The sequence below is a fragment of the Podarcis muralis genome, chromosome 6, assembly GCF_964188315.1.
Source record: "Podarcis muralis chromosome 6, rPodMur119.hap1.1, whole genome shotgun sequence".
Lineage (NCBI taxonomy): Eukaryota > Metazoa > Chordata > Lepidosauria > Squamata > Lacertidae > Podarcis > Podarcis muralis.
The window spans coordinates 43,421,383-43,439,900 of NC_135660.1; the positions used below are offsets into that span (position 1 = coordinate 43,421,383).

The 18,518-nt window shown below is 42.9% G+C and overlaps 1 long non-coding RNA gene across 1 annotated transcript in view; it reads right to left on the minus strand.

Annotated features, from left to right (window-relative positions):
- The window catches only part of LOC114597554 (uncharacterized), a 64,377-nt gene that overhangs the window by 20,061 nt on the left and 25,798 nt on the right, over nt 1-18,518 (minus strand). The window lies entirely within an intron of this gene.

The window sequence follows — 18,518 nt, forward strand, 5'->3', positions numbered from 1 at the left end:
AGGGAGAGGGCTTGCAGCTCCTTCAGACCCTGACCAAAATGGTCATTGGCAAAGGTGGGTGGCACCCTGTGGGGCTTGTAGGGTGAAATACAGGAAGGTCAGCAGTAGATAGAGCCAGAGCCAATGGCTGGCAGCATGGGCATAGCCCGGGGGGCAGGGGGGCAGCTGCCCCCTTAAATAAATCAATAAATCAATAAAAAAACTAACTGTGGTTCTGCCTGCCCCCCTCCCCCACTACAACAAAAATCCTGGCTACACCCATGGCTGGCAGAGCTCATCTTCCTCTTTCCATCTTCTGGGTGGCAACAATGAGCAGGGCCTTTTTAGCTATGGCACCTCACTGCTACACCACTCTTCTTCCTCCTCCCTTCATCCACCAAATCCCATCCCTAATTATCTTTAGAATGAGATTGAAAGCATTCTCCTCAGCTCCTAATGCAGTTCAATTTTCCTGCCGTGTCTTTCTGCCAGACTTAATTTTTGACTTTGTTCTAAGTACTTTCATTTTATCCTTTCGTTGTGATGTTTACCTTGACATCTGCCTCATGAATCAGTATGATTAATAGGCAGGTGCTGTATTTTATTAACCATAGACTTGTGTTTTAAGAATTTTGTCCTGAGCAGGACCCAGTAGCTGAAGAGAGAGGGGGCAAGAGGAAAATAATGGAAGCAGAAAACATTTTTTTAATTCAAATAAATACTGAGAATGTAATTGGATGTCCTGAATAAGAATCTCTTTTAAAATCATTAGAATCTCTTTCTGGTGGATAAAGGAGTAAATAGAAAAGGAGGGAATACATATTTCCAATAGATACATAAATAAATGAGGCAGAAGTTAAGAATAGCAAGGTAACTGCATTTGAACCAGAAGCATAGGGGACTCTTACTAATCCACAGTCCCATTTCCTGCTGCCCTGAGGGTGTTCCCACCCTAATACTGACCTGAGAACATGACCACTTAGCTTAGGAGACAGGCTTGGTAGAATGGCTGCCAGCCATCAGCTAAAATACTTACTTGTCAGCATCTCCTTTGTCCAGAAAATACTTTGACATACTACACTGCAACAGCTTCAATGGGGATATTTTTATACAATGATTTGATAGCTGATGTGTGATATTTCCTTTTACCTGCCCTCACTTCTTTCCTTCCTAGGTGTTGTCCAGAGCTGAAAGCATTCACCAGTTAATCCATATGATTAAATGACAGACTTGATAATCACAGCCATTTAAATATTAAAAGGTGAATTTTAAATCAGGCTTCAATAGGACTTCTTCTGTCTATGTGCGAGGGATCAGAATGGAAGGCGTTGCTGTAAACAATTGATCACATTTACTCATTCAGAGATGACTTGCCAGACAATCATTTGCCAGACAATGAATGACTTGCCTGTGGAACTATTTCCATCAAAGATCTTGAGATGATATCACGTTCACTGAAATGCTGTATCAAATTAATCAAATAATAAGTCAAAATCAGGACAATTAATTGACCCAGATCCTTCATTTGGGTGACACCTCTGGTATTCTGTTTTTCTTCACCTTGCAATTCTCCCTGCTTCCCCCCCAATCCAATGATGTTAACAATCTCTCAAAATAGTAGCTGCGCCAACGAGAATCTACATTTCCGCCATTCGCATGCCATGAAAACTTAAATGTTGCTATTTTCCACAGCACATCAAAGGAATGGAGCAGCTTTGGGGATAATATGGATTAACATAAACTCCTTCAGATCACGTGCCTAGCTGGGCTTGCAAAGTGGGATTCCATAATCAGATTTCAGTTGGGCTTGCTCTCAGAGAGAGGGTGTTGAGTTCCATTGTATAGAAATGGATACTGTATTGGGCAACAGCGTGTGGATGTGTTGACTGAGCAGTTGACTGGGGAAATCTCTCTTGTAGGGCCTAGATATCCAGCAAATTTATACCTATTGTATAATATCTGAAGTGGCTTCCTCCAAAGAATCCTGGGAGCTGTAGGTTGGTATGTATGCTGGGGAGCCTCTCTCAGAGTTCCCCAGCCCCCCTCATAAAACTACAACTCCCAGCATCCCCTGGAGAGGTGGAATGACCAAGTGGTTTTGTCTGCAGGGTAGATGATCACATGCCCCTTGTCTTCTTTCTAGATAGTTCAACAGCAACTTTGTTTTCAACCTCAAGAGGGGGAGGCCATATTTTCAGGTGATGGGGAGGACATGCTTCCATCGAGCTTGCCCATCATTTATCTGGGTCTGTGTTTCTCCAACTGTTGGGAAAGCATCCTAAGGTGGATGTTGGCAGTTGCTAAGGGGGACACAACTCTGTCTTCACTGATTCTCCCCTATCCCATATTTTATGTCTGCCTTGCCTGGGCCTGAAGGCAGAATGTTGGCTGGCACTTTCTCCCTGCAACCCAATCAGTGTAACACAAGTGGTTGTGTGCTGTATTAGCTGGGAAAGAGAGGACATTTTGCCTTAGGTCAGAGAGACAAGCGTGCCTTGGCTGTTCTCACTTTCCCTGCCTGGCAAGCAGCACAGTGAGTTCTCTTGGGCCATCTGGAAGTGTCTTCACCAAATGCATTTCTTGCCTTTCAAGTGCTTCTGACATGGGTCATGTCACCAGTCCCTATGCCCCTTCCTTCACTTCTGGTCTATGGCACACCATACAAGCTCCATATACTCAGATACTGTATGTGTATCCATGTGCACATGATTTTCATGGGTGGGCAGTGGTGGAGCAGCAGCACACTCGCTACACTTTGGGTGGGCGTGCAAAGTTTCAGATCAGAGAAATCCTGTTTTTTCCTGTTTGCAGCCAAAGAGCAGTGCTGGTTGGTAGCCCTTTGACAACCTTGAAGCCACCTCCCCTTCCCTTGGAGAAGTTATCTAAAACATTTAGTGCTATTTTTATACTACTAATAATAGGCCAGAAAAATGCTTAATCAGACAAACAGACAAAGCACTTCAGGGTGGGGGGAAACAATTAGAAAGACAGACTGCTGTCCCAATGGAAGTGTGGCAAAGAGGAGAAGAAAGAAATCAGCCTTGGACGAAGCAAGTCTGTGTTATCAAAGAGCCATGTTGGAAGAAAGGTAAGCTCACGCCGCGGAAGAAAATAACCCAAAGTGACATCTGTGCACAGGGAGCCTGAATGCAGCCACTAAAGCTTCATTTATCTGCTATCTGTTAATCGCTTTGAGATATTTTCATGGGAGGCAATTCATAAATTTAATAAATGAACCCATAAATTAAATGCATAAATCTGAACTAATATTTTAGAAATATTTGGAAATGGCGTGTCCTACCATCGAATGGGGTGGTTGGACTAGATGACCCATATCTTTCAAATCCATTATTTTGATGGAACAATCCCACATTGGTTATGGGTACTGTATATTGTTCAATACTGGATATTGTTAAATGGCATATTGGCAAGTTTTATTTAAATATGTACTGTATATATTTCAGTGATATATATTGCAGCGATATATAATGTCTCCGAGCACAATTCAAAGTGTTGGTGCTGACCTTTAAAGCCATAAACAGCCTTGGCCCAGTATACCTGAAGGAGCATCTCCAACCCCATCATTCAGCCCAGACACTGAGGTCCAGTGTCAAGGGCCACCTGGCGGTTCCCTCACTGTGAGAAGTGAGGTTTACAGGGAACCAGACAGAGGGCCTTCTCAGTAGGGGCCCCTTCCCTGTGGAACGCCCTCCTGTCAGATGTCAAGGAAATAAACAACTATCCGACTTTTAGAAGACATCTGAAGGCATCCCCATTTAGGGAAGTATTTAATGCTTGATGTTTTATGCTGATTTTAATGTTCTGTTGAAAGCTGCCCAGAGTGGCTGGGGAAACCCAGCCAGATGGTCAGGGTAGAAATCATAAGTTGTTGTTGTTGTTTTAATATTATAATTTTATTACATATTATGGCTACCGTACTATTATCATATTTATTCATTTTCTGTAAACCACTTTGAGTGCAATGTCTTTGTGGCAAAGACAGCATGCAAACAAACTGGTTGTAAGGTTTGTGCTACTGCAGCTGAAGTGCACTGGGTAAGTAACAGAGGAACTATCCAACTCTGCTCAGTTGCCTGATTAAACCAGCCTTGACTGCACAAACTCCAGGGTAAAGGAATGTGTCTACAATCCTCCTCAATGGCCTCTCCAAAGTCAATGAAACATCCTTCTTCCTCACTGCAGCAAACCCCTTCCATGACTGGGGCTGCAGAGCTGGGAGTCTCTGTGGTTAGAATTGAACTGAAATGAATTTTCGTGAAAGTATGTCCTGTTGATATCCGTTTAATAAGAAGGTCCAAACAGACATGCTATGAGAGAGTGGTGATTGGCTCTTTTGACCTTCTCAATTGGCAGGAGCTCCCATTCTGAACGGAGCAGTGTCACTGTTGGGAGGTGGAGGGATATGTGTAATCCTTTCCCTAAAAAAAGAGTCAGAAACAATGCAGTCTTTCCTCCCAGCAGGGGTAATGTCAGCTTTCAATCCTTGTTTGCATGATCTTGAATGGGGAAACGTTGCAGGCAGAATTGGCTTAAAATACCCCCGCCTCCCAGAAATCTTGTTCCAATCTAAATCAGAGAGCCACACAATGGCTTTATTTTTTATTTATTTTTAAATGAGGAGAGCTACTCAACATCGTGTTCGTTTTGGTCCTTAGTTCCAGGTCCTTCTCTTACTTTGGTCCTTCACAGTCCTACAACTCTATTAAATGAGTTAAACCAACAAGGTAAGCATAACCTGGAACTTAGGAAGTGGGATTGCATAAATCCTTCTGCTTTTGCTCCTCACTTCTCTCCCCACGTCTCATCCCTCCAAGAGGAGCACCAGCAGGCTGTGTTCATTGCCCAGAATGTCAGCGAGTCCCTGTCCTTCCAGTTAGAGGTGAATTGTTACTCTGAAAATATTTCATCCTTAATGCCTGCTGCATGAGCCGGAGCATGCATCTCCGTGGGGTTATGCTCTTTCTAATTTATCTGCTGTCCCAGTGTCCAGGTCAGATGTCTCCATTGCTCTCCACCCCCTGCCCTCCTCTCAGTTTTCAGAGACACTCTGTCTCCACTTACGCTCTCTCTCTTTTCTTTTCTCTCCCATCAGCAGAACATTACTCAGCCGATTGATAAATGAGGTCAGAAGTGGCCTGACAGCCATGTTGAATTTGGAAGCCTAATCTAGGCAGAAACTTGAAAATTGGGGGGCATGCTTCTCAAATGATCCTCAACTCAATGGGATGACAGTCATTCATGTGCCAGTGCTCCCCTGCCCCACTCCCCTATTTTAAGAATGGGGCTGTGTTGCTTAAAGGGCTGAAAAGTACCAAATCAAGAATCATGCAAGTGGGATTACTGTGTGTGCCCACAACAGTTTTATGTTCATACGGTTTTTAAATGTTTCTGGGTTTGATATTATTTGAGACAGTGAGATCCAGCACTTAAGACTTTAGCTGTTGATATATGTGTGTTAATACACATTAGACATGCTGCCTTAATCAGGTGTGTTTTTAATTTGTGAGTAGAAATCCGGAAATGGTTCTGGAGCCATTGTGAAACTGGAAAAACTGGGAGGGGAATGTCATCAGAAAGGTAGGATGATTAAGAAACTAAACATTGTGCATTTAATATGCCTAATGCCCCTAAATAGAGACATATCCGTTCATTTGAATAGTCTGTATGGGTCTTGTCACGCCATCTTAAAGAAGATATAATGAAACTTTTTTTAAGTACTAAAAAGAGGAATGAAAATGAGTAGTGACAGTGAAAGGGGTTCCTTATGGTGGGAGATTTAAAAGGCTTATAGCACAGTCCACAAATCAATTAAGACAGACTTTAAACTGATGGGAGCCCCACTGTAATTAGTTGAAACTGATTTAAGGCAATTTACATCTGCTCAATTACCTTGTGGACCGATCTTTATTTGTTCACTTTTTAAACTGCATGAGTCGGTTAAGATCCCAAGGCAGTTTACACTCAGGCTTTGATACCGATGGTCACTGAGATATTGTATATTTTCATTACTGCTACTGCTATTCTTACTATCCACCCTTCACCAGGGTGGGATCTCAAGGTGGGTTACAACAATTTTGAAAATCTGAATTAAAAACAGTTGCAGTGTTACATACATATCTCAGGTGTCAGTGTAAAGAGGTGCACCTTCAGCATTTGCTCTGTGGACAGAATTCCACAACTTGGGGCTGCCACAGAGAATGCTCTCTCCCAAGCCACCCCACGGAAAAACTTCTGAGGAAGGTGTAAGTACCAAGTGAGTCCCCTCAGGGTGATCTGAAGGAAAGGAAGCGGTCTTTCAGATACTTGGCTGCTGAAACCACATAACACCAGTCCTGAAAGACCTACATTGGCTCCCAGTACGTTTCCAAGCACAATTCAAAGTGTTGGTGCTGACCTTTAAAGCCCTAAACAGCCTTGGCCCAGTATACCTGAAGGAGCGTCTCCACCCTCATCATTCAGCCTGGACAGTGAGGTCCACCTTTGAGTTCCCTCACTGCGAGAAGCGAAGTTACAGAGAACCTGGCAGAGGGCCTTCTTGGTTGTGGCGCCCACCCTGTGGAATGCCCTCCCATCAGATGTCAAGGAAATAAACAACTATCTGACTTTTGTTTATGGAAGTTTTTAATGTTTTATGTTTTATTGTATTTTTTAATATTTTGTTGGAAGCCGCCCAGAGTGGCTGGGGAAACCCAGCCAGATGGGTGGGGTATAAATAATAAATCATTGTTGTTGTTGTTGTTGCCTAAGCCGTTTAGGGCTTTGAACACTAATATGAGCAGCTTGAATTGGGTCTGGAAACAAACCTGGTAACCAATGCAGGGGTTTCAGAATGGGTGTTATATGAGTTCTAAAAGCAACCCAAGCCTGTAATCTTTTCTGCAAGTGTCCACTAAAGGACAAAATCAGAATGTCTCTTGATATCTGAAAATACAGCAAAATTAGATATTAAGTATGCTTGCTGGTCATTGACCGTATTAAAGATATTTGATTTGATATTAAGTATGATGCTCACTGGAAGGACAGATCGTGAAGCTGAGGCTCCAATACTTTGGCCACCTCATGAGAAGAGAAGACTCCCTGGAAAAGACCCTGATGTTGGGAAAGATGGAGGGCACAAGGAGAAGGGGGCGACAGAGGATGAGATGGTTGGACAGTGTTCTTGAAGCTACCAACATGAGCCTGACCAAACTGCGGGAGGCGGTGGAAGACAGGAGTGCCTGGCGTGCTCTGGTCCATGGGGTCACAAAGAGTCGGACACGACTAAACTACTAAACAACAACAACAACAATGATGCTGGGCCAAGTCAGAATTCTGGTGAAAGGTGTATAACACTTTCAACCTACCTGTTAACAGCATAAGCAAGGAGCAACCCAGTTGCACTATAGATTGCTATGTTTAAATACCAGCATTCTCTAGAAGTTGATATTATTCAAATTAGTTACTTCCTGCTGAGAAGAGCTCCTAACCAATAAAGCTTAATCTGATGCCAACAGTTGTTCTGGAAAGGAGAATTTCTCATGTTTCTCAGGAAGCCTGATTATGTTTTTTTGGCTCAAGAGAAACCAAGGATCTTGCGCATTATCTTTTGACACGCTCCTTTCTCATATCAGTTAGAATCAAATTTCTTCCCCAGCTGTTGACAGATAAGGAAAATTGGTCAGATCTTCAAAGGACAGACTTTCTATTAGCAAATAGATGTTAAGGACTATTATATAACCAACCATTTATTCCTTGGAATTATCTAAATCTCATGCTGCTTTTGTTGTGAATGATCATTGTAATAACAATTAATTTTAGTTGACCTACCTCTTACCATTTGTAATCATTCGTAAGATATGAGTCCCATCGTTAAACGTTTTATATATTGTAGCTTGCATTTATTTAATGACCTGTGGTCAACATGAAAATAAAACTGGGGAGAACTACACTAAACTGAAAATCAGAACAAGCGAGTGAACACTGGTGATCTTTCCTGAACTGTCCTGTTTCTTGGATATTTCCTCTGTAGCATCTGATTAGGCATAAGCAATTCTATCAATTTTGATTTCACTCAGTTTCACATTTTTCCATTCTTAAATTCAATTCTCCATATTTCTGCATTAGTTTGGGAATTTTTGTTAAATCCCCATCTAAATTCACCAGCATTTTAATGCAAATTTATCTTAATACATATGTGTTTGTCCTAACATGCACATTTTTGAAAAACAAATTTCCCAAATATAACACATTTTTTGCATGTTAATTTCACTAGTATTTGCATGTTTATGCACACTATATACGACCTAGGATATATATTTTTGTATGCATTTCTTGGCTGAAGAACTGCCTTGCAAAATTCAGAGAAGTGCAAGTGTCAAAGAACTGCTGTGTTTCAGTTCATGTTTGTTTCAGAGAGTGCGAATTTGGTAAGTTTGCCTTTAAATGCTAACAGAATCAAATTTCTCCCACTTCCCTGCTTCTGATTTAAGTAATAGCTGAAGACAAGATATTGCGATGGAGCCTGGATAGCTCAGTTGGTTAGAGCATAGTGCTGATAACTCCAAGGTTGTGGGTTCAATCCCCATATGGGACAGCTGCATGGACTAGAATGATAGGAGGATTCTGCGATAGGCATGATATGTGAATTTTTATATCATGTTTTCATTACATACGAGTTGCGGTTGATTTATGGAGACATAAGAATGCAGTTGTTTCCCCATGTAGTGACAACAGGGATTCCACCTCCATCAACAGGGACAGTTCCAGGTTTGAGCAACATGCTTTCTGGTTAGCTCCCTCCTGTGTCAGTGCCCCCTCTGGTGGGTTTACCTGGTGCAGCTGCAACATCAGGTTGCAGCATTGCAGCAAACAGTGTTGGGTAGCTGGGTCTCTGAATTGCCCTTTTAATTCCCCATAATTCTCCAGAGTAACACTGCTTCAGAGGCATTGTGGGAAATGCAGATGGTGGCTCCAAGACCCAACTGCCAGGCACTAACTGAAGCACAGTTCTGGAAAGCAACTTGTTTAAAGGGCACCCCAGGGCAAACATCCGTATTGAGCTCTGCTGGTGCCCAGGCTAAGGATGCTGGATGCTGGTGCTGGGTCTGTCTGGCAACAGGCAGTGCAATTTGCTTCCAAGGAGATGGGAGGGGGAAATGACTCACTTATGGGTTACATCATCTCTTAACATATTCCAAGGAATATTATTTCAGACCTGCCTAACTCTTTATCATATCTGGCAAGAACCAGTGATGACAACAGACAAATATAAAAAGGAAGGGTAGTTAAATGATTAGGTTAGACTGCAAAAGCAGCCCTGTAATGATAGTAGGAATCAAAGTATTGCAGGAGTAAGTGCCCTGTACATGGGGGAACTCTAGAAGAGGAATGAAACCCAGGGCAGTTGCAGGCTGCACAATTGTTGTAGTAAGAATTGCTGGGTTAAGTAAAGTTTGTTTGTTCCACACTACAGACTTTGCAAACTGAAAGTGAAACTATGATGCAACACAAAACAAAACTCCAGGAAATGTTGCAAAGAACAGGTAAGGACTATTTGATTTGTACTAAGAGTGGACCCGGTAAGAAAGATATGCAGCACTGATTCTTCATGTGGCAGAGGATGAATGCAAAGAAGTATTTTAATATTTTCTAGTTTGTTAACAATGCAGATGGTACAGGGGAAATCAAGTTTCAGTTGATAAGTTTTAAGCTATGCATTCTTCACTTAAACTCAGATAGAAGGAGGATTTATATAGCCCCATAAGTGACTGATTTAAGGCTGTTGGCATGATCATGAGAATGTGGGGTGCTGTGTCAATTACATATTAAAGATCACATAGCAAGAGGCATAAACTTTGACACTGATTGCTTGAGAGTCATGTTACTGAGAGGCCTTCTGCATGCTGCTGGCCTCAGCTTCCAGCTCAAGCAACTCAACTCTGAAACTAGATGTGGCCTCCGACAACTGAGCCTGACCATGTCACATGTTCAATTCATGACCCACCAAGCCAAATGCAGTCTAGCCACAGGGCTGGTTGAGAAATTCAGTTTCTATGAATTCCAGTATGAACTGACTAGATCTGCAGAGCAGCCAGTAAATATCCTTTGGATTTTGCTCTTTGTTGAATTTTGCAATACACTTTTTGGCTCAATTTTTTTACCAGAATTCATTGATTTTAGAATAAAATAAAATAAATTTATTTTAGGATAAAATACATTTAGAAATGTGTCAATTGAAATAAAATACATAATTAAACTGGCATTTTTATGCAGAGATTTAAAAAATGAATTTCAAAACCAGAATAAGATAGACTTATGAATGAACACATGCAAAATTTGCATGGGGTAGAAATAGACTGACCTGTTCATTACTTTCTACCAGTTAACTACTAGGGCTTTTGAAGCCTGGTGATAAATCCCAAGCAATCAATCCCTTGGTGTTCTGCTTGTAGGTCAGAGCCTGGAAAGCCCATATAAACCTTTATTAATTTCTGGCTCATCGTTACTTGCCTTCCTCCACCAGCTCCATCTGCATCAAGACTGTCCAGTCCTCCATAGGTTTTTCATGCAACTTAAAACTCACAAGTCATGCTGATGAAAATATTTCATTGGTGCAGCATTTATAAAGAAGAAAAAGAATAAGCTTCCCCCAAATCGAGAGGGGTGGGGTAGAGAGATCTATCCATTGATGCTCAGGGCATCTGCTGAAAGATCTGAATAGATTTGACCCAGTTCCAAAAAGTTATGATCTTGCAGACAGGAAGACAAAGAGATGTGGAAGGGAGGGCCCTGTTTTGCTCTGCCAATTCACAGGGAAGGCTGGCTCCAGCAGCCCTGTGCAGATGCTTAAGCATTTAAAAGGCCAAGACAACCTGCTACAGCCATTTTGTGCAACATCAAATTTTTACTCCTCTATTGGCAGCTCTCTTCTCATAAAGTAGTTAATTTCCCTTCCCCTTATGCCTGCCAGTTTAAAATGATCGGGTGTTAATGGTACAGGCCAAAGCACATTTTTTAATTTTCCAAATTGTGCCTGCTCTCCCCTCTCTTCCCAGCCATTATTCCTGACCAAAGCCCAGCATGAGGTTGTTTGTGTTGATGTATTTTTAATCCCATCCTCCTCGTTTCCCCAGTTTCACATGGCAGCCGACCACATTAGCCTGTGTAAAAGCTTTTCCTCTGGATTGCTGGCAGCCAGACTTCCAAGCCCAGCTTGCAGTTTTCCCCCAGAGTGGCTGGATTGATTGGCTACAGGCAGAATGGGCACGGTTCTCCACTGCTTGGACTGAAACGGAACCATCTGTTACACCTCTAGTTAAAAGTACATAAAGTTGAGCATTTGCGTGTAGACAATACCACCCCTGATACACTCCCCACCGCACATCTCACTCGCACTTTGGCAGAATCTCACACCATGATGGGGCCCAGTACAGGAAATCCGGCACTTCAGCTCTGCTGGAATGAGGCAGAGCAGAGACTCCAGTGCATAAATCAAGCCTTGCTTGTTTCATTACGATCCTTGCCGCTGACAGGCCCACTGAATAGGGGGTGGGTGCGGGTTTGGTATCAGTTGAGTGGAGCCCACTGATTGGTTGAACTCTGCGCCATGGCACTTAGCCAATTGCAGTTGTATTCCCAGGCTGGTTTTGGATGCATAAATGGAGCCATGTTGAAGCATTCCTTCAACTTTCGTTTGTGTTGCTTAGATTGGCCCTATATCTGTTCCTGAGAGCCACTATGCAGGTCTTGTTTATTAAATAATTGTGCAATAACTATCCAAACTTATCTTTTAAGTTCCACTGAAAAAGATTAAGAAAGTGCTAAAAACTCTCTCATTGAAATCAATTTGACTTCTTTGCCAAGGTGATGCCCACTGGTTTTTTAAGGCAAAAAAAGGGGTGCTCCTGGGATCATCTAGATGAGTAGCATTTCAATAGTGGCTCATATTCCTATGGTATGTCTTGGATCACATAGGTGCTGTCCATCTTTGTCCAGTCTTAGTTATGCTAGGTTCAGCAAGACTGCAAGTTACTTTTATGACAACAAATAATTGGGTCCTGTTGTCTATACTCTGCACAATTATTATTGTTTTCTTAAATCAACACCTAGCAGAAAAGTAACCCAAATTCTGAACCAAGAACTGCTCAGTTATAATCAGTCTAAATAATGTCAATAAATTACATCATTTAACTACAGGTGTCACTAAAAAAATGTACATGTAGGTGCTTAGTTTTCATAATTTATTCTGTTTCAGACAACCATTTGGAAGAATGAAAGGTGTGGTCATTGGAGCTTTGCCTTGGGACTACTGGAAATCCTACTGAGCCCCAGCCTTGGCTTCAGAGGCATGGCAGTCACATTCTCAAGGCTCTCTTTGACCCAGTCAGGAGATTTGTATTAATTTGCTTGATGTGAAACATTTTAAAATCAAATTGGTTTCAATGGGAGAGATTTAAATAAGTGCTTAAATCTATGAGATGAGGCAAAGAATCTTGTATTCCAGGTCCAGAGATCACTGCCATATACTGGCAAAATGGTTCCTGAATTGTAATCAGCCTCCAACTGTGGCCTTACAGATGTTTTGGACTAGAATCCCCACAAGCCCTAGGCAGCATGGCATCTTTTGGGGCAGGGATGATGCCCAAAACATCTGGAGGGCATCACATTGAGGAAGACTCCTGTACATGCTAAAGCCAGGAAGGAGAACAATTAAAATCAATGGAAACAAAATACAAAAACAGTGAGAAAATGACAGACAGACACATGTCATCCACCCATGGAGTCAGCCAATGAGTTTGTGACAATTGGGACATGCCCTCTGCAGAACCCCTGCATCTCCACACACACACACACACACACACACACACACACACACATGGCACAGTGATGCCAGAGTACTCCCTCAGCCGCAGTTGCACAGCTAGCAACAATCCCAGTGCTGTCGGTCCCCAGGCATTGTGATGGCCTTGTGCTCTTCACAACCACTGTTTCAGAGAACAAGATGAAAAAGCAAGGCAAGAGAAGACATACAACACGGTGCCCACATAGCACCCCAGAACCACAAATACAACAGGCACATGCACACAGCCCTCTCTGGGATAAGGGTTGAAGATATATCATCTAGGGATTGGAAAGCATGAACAGAGCATGAATACCTCATCTCCAGAATTGAGACCCATACCCATCATGCCAGCAAATCAGTACCAGTAATAAACCTGGAGGGAATCCACAGATATGAGGAGGAAGTGCTAGGCTGTAGGCTAGAGGCCTGCCTCTTTAAGGCCAAGATCCCAATGAATGATCTAGACCAGTGTTTCCCAACCTTGGGCCTCCAGCTGTTTTTGGACTACAACTCCCATCATCCCTAGCTAGCAAGACCAGTGGTCAGGGATGATGGGAATTGTAGTTCAAAAACAGCTGGAGGCCCAAGGTTGGGAAACACTGATCTAGACCTCCAGGCATAAAAGGTCCCAGTCCTGTCCCAGACACTCTTAGAGCAAAATGCTCACTAGGGAGCTGTCCTTGGTGCTGACTGTCCTTGCCGTATTGTGCTCTGTGGTTTCCTCATTGGGACTAACCCCTGAGCCAATCAGGAGGAGTACTGCATGGGCCAACCCACCCTTTTGGCCCACCCCCTAGCAACCCATGTGACCAATCTACCCCCCCCCCCCCCGCTGCTTGTTTGTCTGAAAGTACAACCCTACTAGGTAGCATGGCAGCTGGACTATCAGGGTCCCTTGCAACTCTACAATGCAAGAGCAAATAATAGCGTAGGGAAGCAATGAGAACCTCCTTCTTTGCTCAGGAATTGCAGAAGTCCTCGCAGGTTTGAAACCATCTCTGTGAGCACAGATCATTTTCGAGGCATTGATATAATACCATCAGCCCCCAATTTCCTCTTTGAATATGAGCTTTTATCTCCAGGTAGTATACAACACACATCTGCCCGGCTAGGCCACGAACCCAACCAATGTGTGAGTCCAAGGCTAATTGCTTTCTTGTGGATGCTGACACATGTTCCCCCCCGTGATTGCTCTACTATTGTATCTGAGTGACAGCTACACACACTGGCCCAGGAACCTACAGTAGGATTTCAATCTCACCTTTTTGCTCTCCAAACACTGTGATTTCTTTGAGCCGCTTTGCTTTGGTTTCATATGTGCCGCTATAGGTCACAGGGAGGGGAGGTCATGGGCTTGAATTTTAGTAAGCATCAGTGGCACTTGCTTCTTTCTCCTTCCATTGTGTCCTAGACAGCTCATCCCTTTCTCTCGAATAAAGCCACCGTTCAAGCTTTACACACACGTTTTTCCATTTGCACTCTGCACATTTACCAAAGAGGATAGAATTTTATTACAGTCCTGGAGTTTTGTCCGGTCATTCCTTGTTCTTATGCCAGCTGCTATGCCAGTGGGAACCATTTCTGATTGGGACTCTTTGTGTTCTGCTGTTTACAGCTCCATTTTTCCCCCTGACGTGTTCAGTGCTTTCTGTTATATGTTCTGTGCTATTGCTTGCAGCAGGCATGTATATCTGACATATGTCCCTGGCTTAGTTCTGTTTTAGGAGACTTGTATGACATATTCAGATGGTACAGGATGCATATTTACAGTGTGATCTAGCAGACAGCATTTTGGATATGGACCTGAAAACCTAAGCTATGAATTCATAAGGAAGTCTTGGGCAAGCATTATGCCACTATCTCAGTTCCACCGTGGTAAAACAGAATTATCTTCATCAAAGGGTTGTAAAAAGAAAGGAAGAATATTCTTATATGGTAAAAGCATAATAGATGTGATATTTCTCTTTAAACTGAAAAATATGTTTTCCGCTTCTGGTAACTGGAAATAAATGTGCAGATATCAGCTGAGCATTGTGGGATCTGCTTCCTATGGATAGTCTTTAACTGATGAACATTGGACCTGTGTGATTTGCATGGAACTGCATTACAACAAGATTGTACACTTTCTTTGCAGTGCTGTGAACACTCAGGACTACTATCCCTAGTGAATTATTACCTGGCTGCCCTGTTTAACCAGTTGCACTTCAGAACTCTGACAGATAGTGACATGCATTTGTTTTTCCTGCTTCTATACAGGTGGGAGTATGATGAATGTGCCCTGCAGATAAGACCTAAGTTTTCCAAATGCAATAAGCATTAGCTTAGGCCATGTCTGCAAGTGCATACATGTTGTCCCCATAGCTGTCAACGTTTCCCCTTTTTAAAGCAAAATTCCCTTGTTCTGAATAGGATTCCTCGCAAGAAAAGGGAAAAGTTGACAGCTATGGTTCTCCCCCAACTCTCTTGCAGCAGGAAGTGGGAGGACTGATTATGGAGTGAGCAGACTTGAAGCTTGTGCGATCAATTTTTATTTTTAGTAGAACTCCAAGATCAACTGACCACAGCCTGTTGCAAAAGACATACTCTTAGCATTAAGCAATTATGAGCCCAGGAATTTGTTTTGACAATCAGAACTGAACAGAGCTCACATTCCTTCCACACAAAATTCCACCCCTGGTTAGCCTAAGCTTTCTTTATTTCAGCACTATAATTTTGGGCAGCAGAGGGGTTGCTGCTATTGTTAAACAATGGGACACCAGCCAACTCACTGGTGATCACCCTGATCTGCCAGTAGCTTCATATCAACTTTCTTCACACCCCTGTACCTGGTGGGTTGGCAGAAGATGACCCTGGCCATAACATCAACCATATGCACCAGGGTATCATCACCATTTCAGTGAGCCTACCAAGCTATTATTTAGACATTCCAACTCAGACCTGCAGGTAATATGGAGTGCTGAAAAGGACGGGTATTTATTTCATTTGGTAGACTGAACTTCAAGTCCCATCATCCCTGGCCACTGGTCATGCTTGTTAGAGGTGATGGCAGTTGTAGTTCAACAACATCTGGAGGACCAAAGGTCCTTCACTCCTGCCTTAATTTGCTTAGTCCTTTTGGACCTGCTCTTTTGTTATCTGTGTCACCATGTGGCATGGTAGCATAAAGAGATGTGCAATCTTTTCTTTTCTTTTTTAAAAAAAGTAACTTTAAGATTTCTCTTCCCATCCAAGGATCACTCTTGAGCACCAAAATAGCCAAGGGTAAGAGTAGCAGAGATAGTCATCTGCACCAGCAGAGCTTCTGCCTAAGACTAAGTTAGTGGTTTTAATTATAAGGCATCAGTAAATCTATAATATTCTGCATGTGCCCTTATTTATCAGCATGGCTCTTTTTCTGACCCATGCTAGCTTTGGCCAGTGCACGAGCCATTTTTAATAGGAACATTCACTTAAGAATAGCTAATTGTACTGTTCCTGGCTGTGGGGAAGCAGCATTTTATTAAATGCTTCACACAGATTTTTTTTCTCCCTTTGCATAATAAAGATGAATATATTATATCCTCCTCCTCTCCAAGAGTGAAACAATAATAGGAATGTAAAATAAAAACACCCACCCACCCACAAACAAACAAACAAACAATAAAGTGAAGCATAAATAGAACATAATGGCTGTAGTGGTGAACTGAACTGACGATATAACATCTGCCTTGTGAACGTAAGCATGAGTTCCTGCAAAGAAGAATGTTTATTAGCCTAACTTTTCTCCTTTACCCCCACAGAAAACAATCAGTATTGGTACCCTAACGAGTCTGTTTTTGAGTACAAAGGATGACTTGCAAAGTATTTCTGTAGAACCCATTCCATTTCCCATTATCTTAATTTGCTGAGTCATTGTCACAGGCACTTGCCAGCTTTTTCTTTTCTTTCTTGCCTGTCTCCCAGTGTTTGGATCCTTGCTACAGCCCGCACATCAGTAGCAAGGAGCCTTGGGCCATCCAGATGTCCTTGAACTCCTATTCCCATCAGCCCTATCCAGCATGTCCAATAGTCAGGGATGATGGGAGATGTAGACCAGCATTGTTTTGGAAAGCCAGACCTCCACTCTATCATACATATAACTTTTAGTATGGCCTGTGGGCAGTAAATTACCCAGAATGCATAGGGCTGTTGTGCTGGAAGGTGTCATATGCAGAGAAGAAACAGTGTGTAAGTAGCAGATGAGATGTCAGACTAGGACAGGGGAGACCCAGGTTCAAACCACTGCTTGCCTATTAATCTTACTGAATGGTCTTCAAGCAACGGCTACACCTTAGCCCAATTGCACCTCACAGGGCTGTTGTTAAGAAGCAATGGAGGAAACCCCAGGTATGTTGTTTTGATATCCTTGAGAAGGGTGGAATATACATATAATTAAATCATAGGCAGTAGCGGCTAGTGGAGCAGGGTGGGCTGGCATTGCTTACCTGGCTTCCCAACGTGAAGGTCACTGCCGGTAACCAAAAGGCGGGGGCAAAACAGTGGTGAGGCTGGCATGGAGAAGGCAGTGGGGGCATTGGATTGGCTCCATCACTGTGCCTGCAGTTACTGGCAGTGACCTCCACATTGGGAGGGCAGGGAAGCAACCCCACTCCACCCTGCTTTGCCCTTGCAGCCACCACTAATAATAGAAATGTGGGCAGTGGGGGTGGGGAGGAATCCATAAGACCAGATGGATTGTGTCTCTAGAACATGGCCAATGGTCAGGGGTAATGGAAGTTGTAGTTCAGAAACATCTGGAGGGCCACAGGTTCCCCATTCTCTGCTTTGGCTTATCTGAGATGCAGGACCGACCCTACCATTGGGTACAGCCAGGCCTCAGGCAGGTGACCTTAGGTGTCATGAAAGGGCAGGAAATTGTTAATGATTTAATTTATTATTCTCATGTGCATCTTGATATGGGGTGGGGGAAGTGGGGCACCATTAGAAAATGCTGGGCTCAGGCAGCAAAAACAAAACAAAGGCATGGGACAGCCCTGAGTTGTGTTTTATAAAGCGTGATCCCTGCCCGATAGGATCTGTGTGGTATATGCACTTTCTGAGAATGGTCATTCCCTTTGACTGGCATCAGATAAACAATTTAACTTGTTGTTTGTTATTTCAGCCTTTCATAATATGTTACTGTGGTCATTAAATAGTTAGAAGCACTGCAGCCCATATCATATGGCCCAAGATTGTGCCATATCAACATTATCATCACAAGTTAGGAAGTCACAAATTAGTAGGACAATTAGTTTTGTAAGCCTAGCTCAGGATGGGCTGCTCCAGTGTCTACAATTTCACACTGGAAAATATTCCGCAGATATTTCTCTCCAAAGCTTTCGCAATCTAATCAAGCAGCTCATCTGTGAGGGGCCAAAGGCTTGTTCAAATTAGCTGGTGAGTTTCATATCATGGAGCTGAGTTGGGAGATTGCACCACTGCTCAATGCAACATTAGATAGACAGGTTTTAGTATGAAATCTGAAGCTACCTCTGTGTTTCCAGATCATTCCCATCTCTAGCTCCACATTGCAGAATTGGATCCATGCCTTATGCATATAGGAAATGCATGGCAAGTGTTGGCAATCACGTGAAGATGTTGCACTATGGTAGTGTTGAGCGCTAGTAGGGTCTAACTATAGTTTAGCAGTCAAAACCTTCATTATGAAACAATCAGCCTT